At 44.0% G+C, this 9,461-nt stretch overlaps 1 pseudogene; it reads left to right on the top strand.

Annotated features, from left to right (window-relative positions):
* Positions 1-639: 639 nt before the first annotated feature.
* Positions 640-4,398, top strand: LOC118913617 (B-cell CLL/lymphoma 9 protein-like; annotated as a pseudogene).
* Positions 4,399-9,461: the final 5,063 nt, after the last annotated feature.

Here is a 9,461-nt window from a genome sequence, read left to right as displayed (position 1 = left end):
AGTCCATTGGTTTGGTGAAAAACTGATTCTGTCTTTCCAGCTATGTGACTTCTTGTTATATAAGAGAATAAATCTTTATCATCTAAGCCATCTTAGTTTGGTGTTCTCTTGCTTACATCTGAAAGCTTCTCGACTCTTTTTCCTCTAAACAATAATGGGAGAGTGAGTTTTTCTAAAGCCAACTTGTGATCATGTTCAGAAATCTTCAGTACTTCCCCACTCCCTACAAAAACTCCAAATTTATAATCTAGTATTTTAAACTATCCTAAATTTTGTCCCAACTTACCTTTCCAAGCTTATTTCCCATATGCTTCATTTACATAGTCCCTTCCAGTGGTTAAAACATTTTAAGAGCTGCCATGGGAAGAATGGAGGATGCCACGCAGCCCAGCAGCTGGCTAGGCCCTGGACCAAAGCCCACACCCCCTTCTCTGCCTCCACCCTGCCTCCAGAGACTGAATGTGGAACTAGCTGGTGTCAGTCTGTTTTTGACCTAGAAACTCATCTCTGTTGGGAGGCAGAGATCATCTTTGGAAAGTTCTTCTGTGTCCTAGTGTAGAAAAAGTTAGCAAATTGAACATCCCAAAAGGTGAGGGTTGCCTTGGAAAATGTGACTCCCAGGCACCTGGTTTCCAAGATATGCACTGCAGTGTGGTAACCCTTGTGTGCTTTGTACCCGTGAAGTGCAAGGAGGCTCTCCTCTGGCAGCAGGAGGCACACCCAGAGAATGCTGAAGCTTCACAGACAAACAAGGAGGACAAGGCATACAGGCGGCCCGTAGGAAGGGCTGCAGGCGCCTGTCTGCCTCAGCGGCTCAATCTGCTGCAGTCTGAGACCTCAGAGAGCCTGTTTGTAACTGAAAGTCCAATCAGTGCATTCCAGGAACCCTAAGTGGAGGAAATCATCTCAAAAAGTAAAAGCCCAAGTCAAAGCAGGGGATGAAGGGCCTCCCCCCTACAGTCATGTCCCATGTGGGAATCCTCACTTGGTTTCCATATTCTCCCACTTGAGTGCTGGCCAGGCAATCTCAGTCACCCTAATCATGACTCTGAGAGTGGGAGCCCTACCCTTGAGCACTCAAGCCAGGTGAATGCATACACCTGGAGATTGGGGCTGGAATGGTGCCAAGGGAAAAAAGTATTTTCACCCAGTCCTTTGGTCAGCAAGTTCCTGGGACTAAAGAAGTAATGTCCTAGGATTCCCAACACATGATGCACTGATAACTCCCTCAAATGCCATGATCCTTGGGTCTTCCAGACCTTTCCACAGCCAGACTATTGACCAGAGCTCACACCTGCTCAGGAGACATTAGCCCAAGTGGTGCCTATGTTTTCAAGCTACAGAAGCTGCACTGAGGGTCAGGCTGAAAGTGCTGCTCCTTTTCCACTTCCAGAGCATCTCTAGGAGAATGGCAGTAGCCAAACCCCTCTGAACACACAGACCTCTGCCTTTGGAATGATCTGAAACCTCTCCCATTACAGCCCCCAGTTTCTGCCAACTAGGGCCAGAATTCCTCCCTGAATACGGAACGGCGGCCGACTGCCTCTGGCACCAACACCCAAGCCTGCTGGTCCTGTGTGTCCCCTGGCATGGGCAGGCACGGGGTAGAAAACACACTGTTCTCTTTGGTGGGCAACCCTGCCAACTCGACTCCACAGTCTTACATGGTATTGGGTCAGATTGGGTGCCCCTAAACCAAGCAGTTACCTGTGTCTCCCACAGGGGCAAGAGCTGTTTGGCAGATTGCAATGTCTTCTCCCCATCACCACCCTATCCACTAGTGTCCAGTGGAGACCCCCCTACCCAGGGGAAAACTCACAGAGACCCTCTCCTGAGTAGCTGGAGCATCAGGAGCACTCCTTATGCACTGTCAGAAATACTCAGCCTGTACTTTTCCCTGATGACAAGACATTCACAGCAGCACAAAGAATGCAGAGCACTGGGGTATTAGGCAGACCTCCGGAGAAACCAGAGAGGTGATACAGGCCATGATGGCTCCACACTAAAGCTTTGGAAGGGACCTGGGCCCCAGGCAGATGTGGGGGCTCCGCTTTCCTCCCAGGATATACAGGTGCACCCTTTTCTCCAGACGGAGTGGTTCCACCTTCCATGAACTTCCAGTCTGGGCCCATAGGGAGTCAGATGTCTCCTGAGCAGAGAGTTTGACAGAAATTACAGCACGAGTTCCTATGAAGAGAAGTGGAATCAGGGACAAGTGGCTGCACCACAGTGCTCCCTCCAGAATACGGAGGTTTATCAGCATGGACCTTGGGAAGTGGTCCAAGGGCCTCTCCCTCAATACCAGATGACCCATGGTGAAGGCTGGGCACCTAGGCAAGCAAAGCCATTTCCCAATAGTATGATTATGCCAATGTTATTTGTCCCTAAAGGCATGGCCCTTGACCCCAGCAAGCCAGGGGTCACATATGGCTCCCTGAATTTGCAGGAATGAGTGGCACTGAACTGGAAGTGGCAGATGTCTCCAACCTTGCATTAAGACCAGCTCTTTCTGGAGCCATTTGGCTGGACAGTATGTCAAAAATCCAAAATGATTGAAACTTCTCTCCTGGCCCAGGGCTCTTCAGTGGTCTTGACTAAGGAGAATGCTTCCAAAATCCCCAGAGACTGTCTGCAGAGATGTGTAACAGCAGCTGGCAGAGAAAGGTCAAAACTTCCCAGGATAAGTATGGCAGGCATCAGGCCTAGCATGGAGGTGACTAGGATAATCCCAGGCTCTCAAAGTCCATTTTCCTTCCGAGTCCTACTGAAAATGACATTCTAAAATCAGTGCCCCACAGATGGGCCCTGACTGGGAATTTGAGTTTGAGATGAGCCCTAATGTCATAAAGGGAGATGTCAATTTAAATGTCAAATGGGATCCAGCTCTCAGATGACACCTCAAAAGATGAGAGGCTCAGTGTGCACTGAGGAGGTGATGATGAATTATACTCACGTGGGTCTGAGATGCTGCCTGCTCAGCAGAAGATGCTTCCCCTGCCATCTGGTGAGCAATGTGTCACAGGCTTCAGGTCATTCCTTCCTTTATCTCAAGGTCCAGGAAGCAACAGTGGTTTGTAGAATCTCAGCTAACCAATCATACCTACCAGAAGGACCAAGTGCCACAGCCACTGCTACTGCTCAACCCTTCAAGAAAGGGTTAGTCTCCAATTTGACACAGCCTGGGGCTGAAGCCCTTGAATAAATCTGGGCCAGCAGCTATATGCATTCCCTGCTAAAACTTTCTGAAACTGCTACAGTTTACAGTCCAGTCGTCAGTGCTAGGCTCACCCTCAGGGAACCTCACACTCCTCCAGATTCCACCGCACGGTGAGAAAGTATGTTGGGTCCCACGGCCTTCAGGAAGGGCATCCACATTGCATGGTGGGCTTGATGCCAGGCTCAGACACTGCTGCTTTCATTAAATAGTCCTTAGAGTTTGCTGCTATTCTGCTGTTGATTTGCTTCTGTGAATATTCAGGTGTCTTCTCTCTAGTACACCTTGCCTCCAGAGCCTACCCTTCCACAAATCTGTTCTCTACCACAATGCCTTATGCCCAAGTTTGCAATGTCCAGTTCTACCTGATTATACCATAATCCTGTTAAGATTGCAGTCAAGTCAGATGACAACTGGCCTCCAGCTCCTTCACCTAACTTATCATCACTGAATAACATACCAGGAATGAACATTAATACCCCAAATCCAGACTTTCAAGTTCCAGTGGCAACCCTCAGTGTAATGGAAATGACATAGTCAACTTCTCACTCCAACCAAATGCCCTTCCTGAAGGCCATGGGACCCAACGTACTTTCTCACAGCGCTTCGGTGAGGCCTGGCTTGATGTCACACGATCTTGTGATGGGCCATGGGTCCCAGGAGCCTCAGATGATATCTCAGGTGCAGATGGGTTTTCCCAGATGGCTTCTCTGCAGTTTAGGTCTCCTCCACAGCAGGTACCATTTCCTTAACGTGGCTCCAGTGGCGGCAAAGCAGCTTCCTAGGAGAAGGCATACTTGACCATCCCCACAGCATACGTCAAAATTCAGCAGATGCAGCATTTTGCAAGCCTGGAGGCCCAAGGGATCCTGGCTCCTTCACTATGCCAGGAAATGGCATGCCTTCAGTGTTATGGACCCAGACCTGTAGGGAGTGATACCTGAGCGGGATCTGTCCTCTATTACTCCATCTGAGAAGCACAGCCAGACACTCCAATCGTGCCCATGAGTGTAAGTCCTAGCCCATAAACAGCCCTGGGGTTCTAGGCCCGGGTCATTGCACTGGGAATGATGGGCAGATCAGCCCCCAGAGCAGTGCTAGTATTACCCAACATGGGAGGTCCGGGGTCAGTGGAAATCTGGGTGCCCTTCTCGGTGCATCCATGCCAGGCCTCAACTCAATGAGATCACTGACCTTTCTCAAGTGAGATCAAAGTATTAATGAAATACAAAGAAAAAAAAAAAAAGAAAGAAAGAAAAAAGAATCAATTTACTAAGTTCAGCCTAGGGTAGAGATAACAAGGACATCCTTCTTTTTAAAAAAATCATAACACTTAGGACATTAGTTTTTCAGTTTAAGTGCTCCTCAGCCCTGTCTGTCTTTCTGTGCATGCAAATCTGCCTCCTTTGCCCTTCACCATCTCCTCCATGAGTGAGTTGCCTGCCCTTATGCCCCCACCCAGTCTCGGCCTGCTTTTCCCCTGGGCACAGTCTGGCAGGGCCTCAGCGTCCCTGCGGAGTGTCCTTCTGGCGTCGGGAGGGGTAAAGACGTCTGTCCTTGGGATGCTCTGTGGCTTTTTTCTCCCCTGTGACTTTTTCTTTGCCAGTATGCCCTTCCTTCCCCCACAACTCTTGTTTTCTGTTCTCCTTTTAGTCAGAATTCCCAGGTGAATTTTATTAATGTGGGAGTGGAACAGATGCTAAAAGTTATCCAGGATTCGATTTTGTTTTTGTATTTTTAAATTTTGTGGTTACTTCCCTTTTTTCCTTCTCCCATGCACAAAACATCCTGTGGAACTTCCATTAAATTTGGTACAAAACCACTTGCTGGGGCTGTGACGTCAGAAAAATGAAATATATTGTTTCTTATAAATTTTTTTTTTGAGAAAGAATAGTTTTAAGACTCAATCCAAAATGACTTCCTGATCTCCCTGGGAAGACCACATGTCATTTTCCTTGGAACTTGCTAGTGACATCTCACACTTTCTTCTGTCCTTTTCTTATAATGTGTGTGTGTGTGTGTGTGTGTGTGTGTTTTATATTTCTTGTAAATTGGAACTACATGAGAGTTGGGTCTGAGTCTGACTTTGGACGTTTCACAGTATTTTGCATATAGATGTTCATCGAATGTCAGGGAGATGCATTAAAATATTTTCTCTAACCACTTTAAATCATTCCCTCATATGGGGAATAGTGGAGGGAACAATTAAAACAAGGCACATAAATGATAGTCCATTTATGAAATAAGAAAAAATATAGTAGACTCAAGGAGGATGAAACCTGACCTATAAATAGCTTCAGAGAAACTAAGCATCATGTAACAGAGGGGTTTGCATGAGCTTACAAGGTTCTGGGGGTCAAAAGCTAGAATTCTTTAAAAGGAAAGAGAAGCTTGTCAAGTTTGCTTCTCTTCTTAGCAGCATATGCAGGGAATACCAGGGCTTACTCTGTGGCTTAGTCTGTTCAGGCTGCTATAACAAAATACTGTAATAACTTGAAACAGCAAACATTTATTGCTCATGGTTCCAGAGGGTGGAAGTCCCAAATCAAGGCTTCAGAAGATTTGGTATCTGCTGAGAGCCCCCTTTCTGGCTTATAGATGGCCATCTCCTCACTGTTGTCCTCACACAGCAGAAGGGACAAGGGAGCTCTCTAGAATTCTTTTATAAGCACACTTGTCCCACTCATGAGCTCTCCACCCTCATGACTAAATCACCTCCCAAAGGCCTCCCCTCCTAGTGCCATCATAAGATTAGGTTTCAACATGTGAATTTGGGATGATACAGATATTCGGTCTGTAATGCTCTGGTTCTGTACCAGCTCAGCACCCTCACATTGCAGTGAAGAGCTGTGCTGATGATAGCCATACACTACCAGAGATGCTTCTGGAAGTGTGCAGCTGGGGATATTAGCACAAATTTTCCTCAAAATGTTCCTTAGGAAAAGTAGAAGGTTAAAATTTTATCAGATTCAGTGCCATTATACAGCGACTCTTTTGTGGCATCCCCCAATTGGTTTCTCATTCAAGGCAGCTTATTGCAGCCAGTCCCTGCTTAGCTTGAGGAGGGCACGTGGAAAGGAGAAAAACGCCTCTGTGTCTCTCCATTTCAGATTATGTTATGAATATATGCCTACATCTTACTTTTTTTTATCCATCCTTTTTTTTTGTTATTTTCTATATTTTTATTTACATTCAAGAATGAATCTTTTGAAGGCTCTTTTTAAAATGTTTTCTATTAAGCTTGCTTAGGTGTTATGATGTTAACACTCTGGAAATAGTTATAGACAAATGGGTGCAATAAACATGTCCCCTTAGGAAATGGTATTTCCAAGATTCTTTCCTTCTAAACACAGTAATAATGAGGAACCCCCATGGCTTTGCTGCTATGGGCACCACATATAGGCCACAGCCAGTCCGCCAGGAATTTTTTCACTGTCCTGGGCACAACTCAGTCTACTCACAGGTGGACTCACTCTCAATAAATCCAACCTATGACAATTTAGACTTGCCAAATAAAATAGCTGGCAGAGTGATTATTTCCTAAAGAAAAGGATCCTTTGTCATGTCAATACTTGAAATAACAAACTACTTTAATAGATTTTAAGGTTTGAAAACACTTATTTACCAGGGACTCTGGATTTCCTGGAAATATGAAACACCTATATTCCCTCCATTGTTCTAGCACAGACTTTGATAGTTTCTGAAGCCAGTTAGAAGTAGGCAGAAACATCAGATGGTCTGTGTGATGTACTATGTGACTCAAGAGTCCAGAATAAGGGACCAAAGAAGAAAATAACTGCTAGCACTGATTTGCTGTGAATAAATTTTGAAACTTAAAGTCACTTTATTTTGCTCACAAGGAAACTGTAATAAATAAGCAGCTTACTCCACATTAAGTAGTTTGGGTTTCTGTAAAGAAATGACATACGGCTGGGGTTGGCTAAAGAGCATATTACGTATGGAGAAATCAGATCATCAGCGAATATTGGAGCTTAAAAGGTCCTTATCATTCTCTTCATCAGTCCAGAAAGTGCAACAGGCATTTTAGTTTTATCTGCTCAGCATTTCTTCCACTCTCCAAATCAGCCTTAAAAGATGGGTCTACTTCCAATGAAGAGTTCCAAAGGTGGATGGTGTTACTGGTTCAGCTGTTCAGGCCTTCTGAGGTAGTTTTCAGCTGAAGACTCTTGACTTAGGTCTCACTAGACATATGTAGATTTTTCATGTATAGTGGGTACTGGGGAAAAGCAGCTTAGCATGTGCATTGAAAGAATGTTCTATGTTTATTACCATCAAGCAGATCTGGGTTGTTGGGTGTTTTTTTTTTGGTTTGTATGGATTTATTTTGCTCTGGCGCTGTGTAGGGTAGAACAGGGAATGGAATGACAAGTTATGAAGTGTAATCGTGCTTTGACAGTCATACAAATTAAATGTAGCTTTGAGTTTGAATTAGTCTGCATAATGTCTAAACCACACAGTTTTTCCTTCTGTCTATAGTCCAACCTAAGAAATACAAGATAAAACAGTCTCTGGGTTGAGATCTCAGTTTCTACCCTGTCTTATACTCTGATCTATTAGGATGTAGAATTTGCTACAATGGCATGTTATAAAGACATGTTCTGTCTTGAAAATAAATGTTTCTGTTAAAAATAGAAATAGGCGTTAGTGGTAGATAAATCTCATTAAGTTTGGAATCTGGATTGATTTCATATGAGGGTTCCAGGAGTTCTGAGGCTTAAATACAGATTACAAAAATATTTGGGGATTAAAGAGCTCATCAAGTCCAGAAAAAATTCAGGGCCTCTAAGGACTTTTCCTAATAAAGAAAATATTTATATATACATATATATATATATATACGTGTTTCTCCCACTGTCCAGAAGTACAGCATTCCTATAAAATCTTTCATAAGCAAAATGGCCTAGAATAAAGAAGCAATTACCATTAATTTATATGGAAAAATTTTTCAGCCTTCCCAGACCCAAAAAATAATCTCTCTCAGGCTTTTCTGATACCTTAGGATGCATTTTGCTAATGGATGGACAAAATAAATCAAAATAAAGCACAGATGTTGCTCATAGACACAGTAGCTTGATGCTGAGCTGCTGAGTATAGTTCCTGAGGAAGTTGTGTGGCAAGGCCCCTCGGATGGCTCACTGCAAAACAAATGTCAAACACTATTTTCACTTTTTGCCTTTTATGGTAAAAGTAAAAATCTTTTTTGGATTTCTTTCAGTTAGTGAAAACAGGTACTAATTTAGGTCTTTTGTAAAAGCAAAGTGGCATAACGCAAACTTTTGAAAAATAGGGAATACCTGTGTGTGTATGTGTGTGTGTGTGTATGTGTGAAGATTATATTTGTATCTATATCTATGTCTATATCTATAAACATAAGAGGAAGAATGAATGACCAAGGCTTTAAATTTTCAGAGGCATGTATTTTCAATTTCTGTGAAAGAAGAGAATGCAATTGTGACTCTGTGCCCACTGGAGCAAGCAGAACAAACAGGGGGCACTCACTTGTCTTTTCCTCCCTGCCCCCACAGTGCTGTTGTAATGGCTTTATGAAGAACCAGGTTCCCTTGCAGGTGTAAAGGAGACAGCCTGGTGTGAGTTCAAGTCCCATCTCTCACATCTTAGCTGCTAGGTGGCGTATTCTAATTATCCAAACAGACCTTCTGTTCCTTCAGCTTAATGGGCAATATTGTGAGGACAGATTTCCTATTATAAAACAAACTTTAAAAACCATCCTCAATTTAAAAAATGGTATTTAAAAAAAACTTGAAAAGTAGAAATCTACCTTCATATTGACTATATGAAAGGTTTTCGTATTCCTGAAGAGTTCTGTCTCGTTTGCACTTCCAAGAGGAACCCTTCTTCAGTCTCCTTCTATCCGTCCCTGATTCCATGGTTACTTATGGCCCTGACACAGACAGGCACCAGTCCTTCAAGGAGTCAATTGTAGATTTGTGGTGAAAAGAACTGGACTTGAGATCTGATTTCCCCATTATCTCTGGCCTAGGGAAAATCATTACGTTTCCCTGAGTTATGGTTTCTCATCTGTAAGCTGGTGTATGGGCCAAATGTTGGCATTGCCATATCCCCTGCCAAAAACTCGTAAGTTGAAATCCTAAACCCAATGTGGCCACTTGGAGGGGAGGATTTGGGGAGGTAATTAAATTTAGATGAGTCCATGAGGGTAGAGACCTCCTGAATGGGATTAGAGTCCTTAGAGGAAGCGACCAGA

The sequence above is a fragment of the Manis pentadactyla genome, chromosome 2, assembly GCF_030020395.1.
Source record: "Manis pentadactyla isolate mManPen7 chromosome 2, mManPen7.hap1, whole genome shotgun sequence".
NCBI lineage: Eukaryota > Metazoa > Chordata > Mammalia > Pholidota > Manidae > Manis > Manis pentadactyla.
This window is presented reverse-complemented; position numbering and strand designations above follow the sequence as displayed.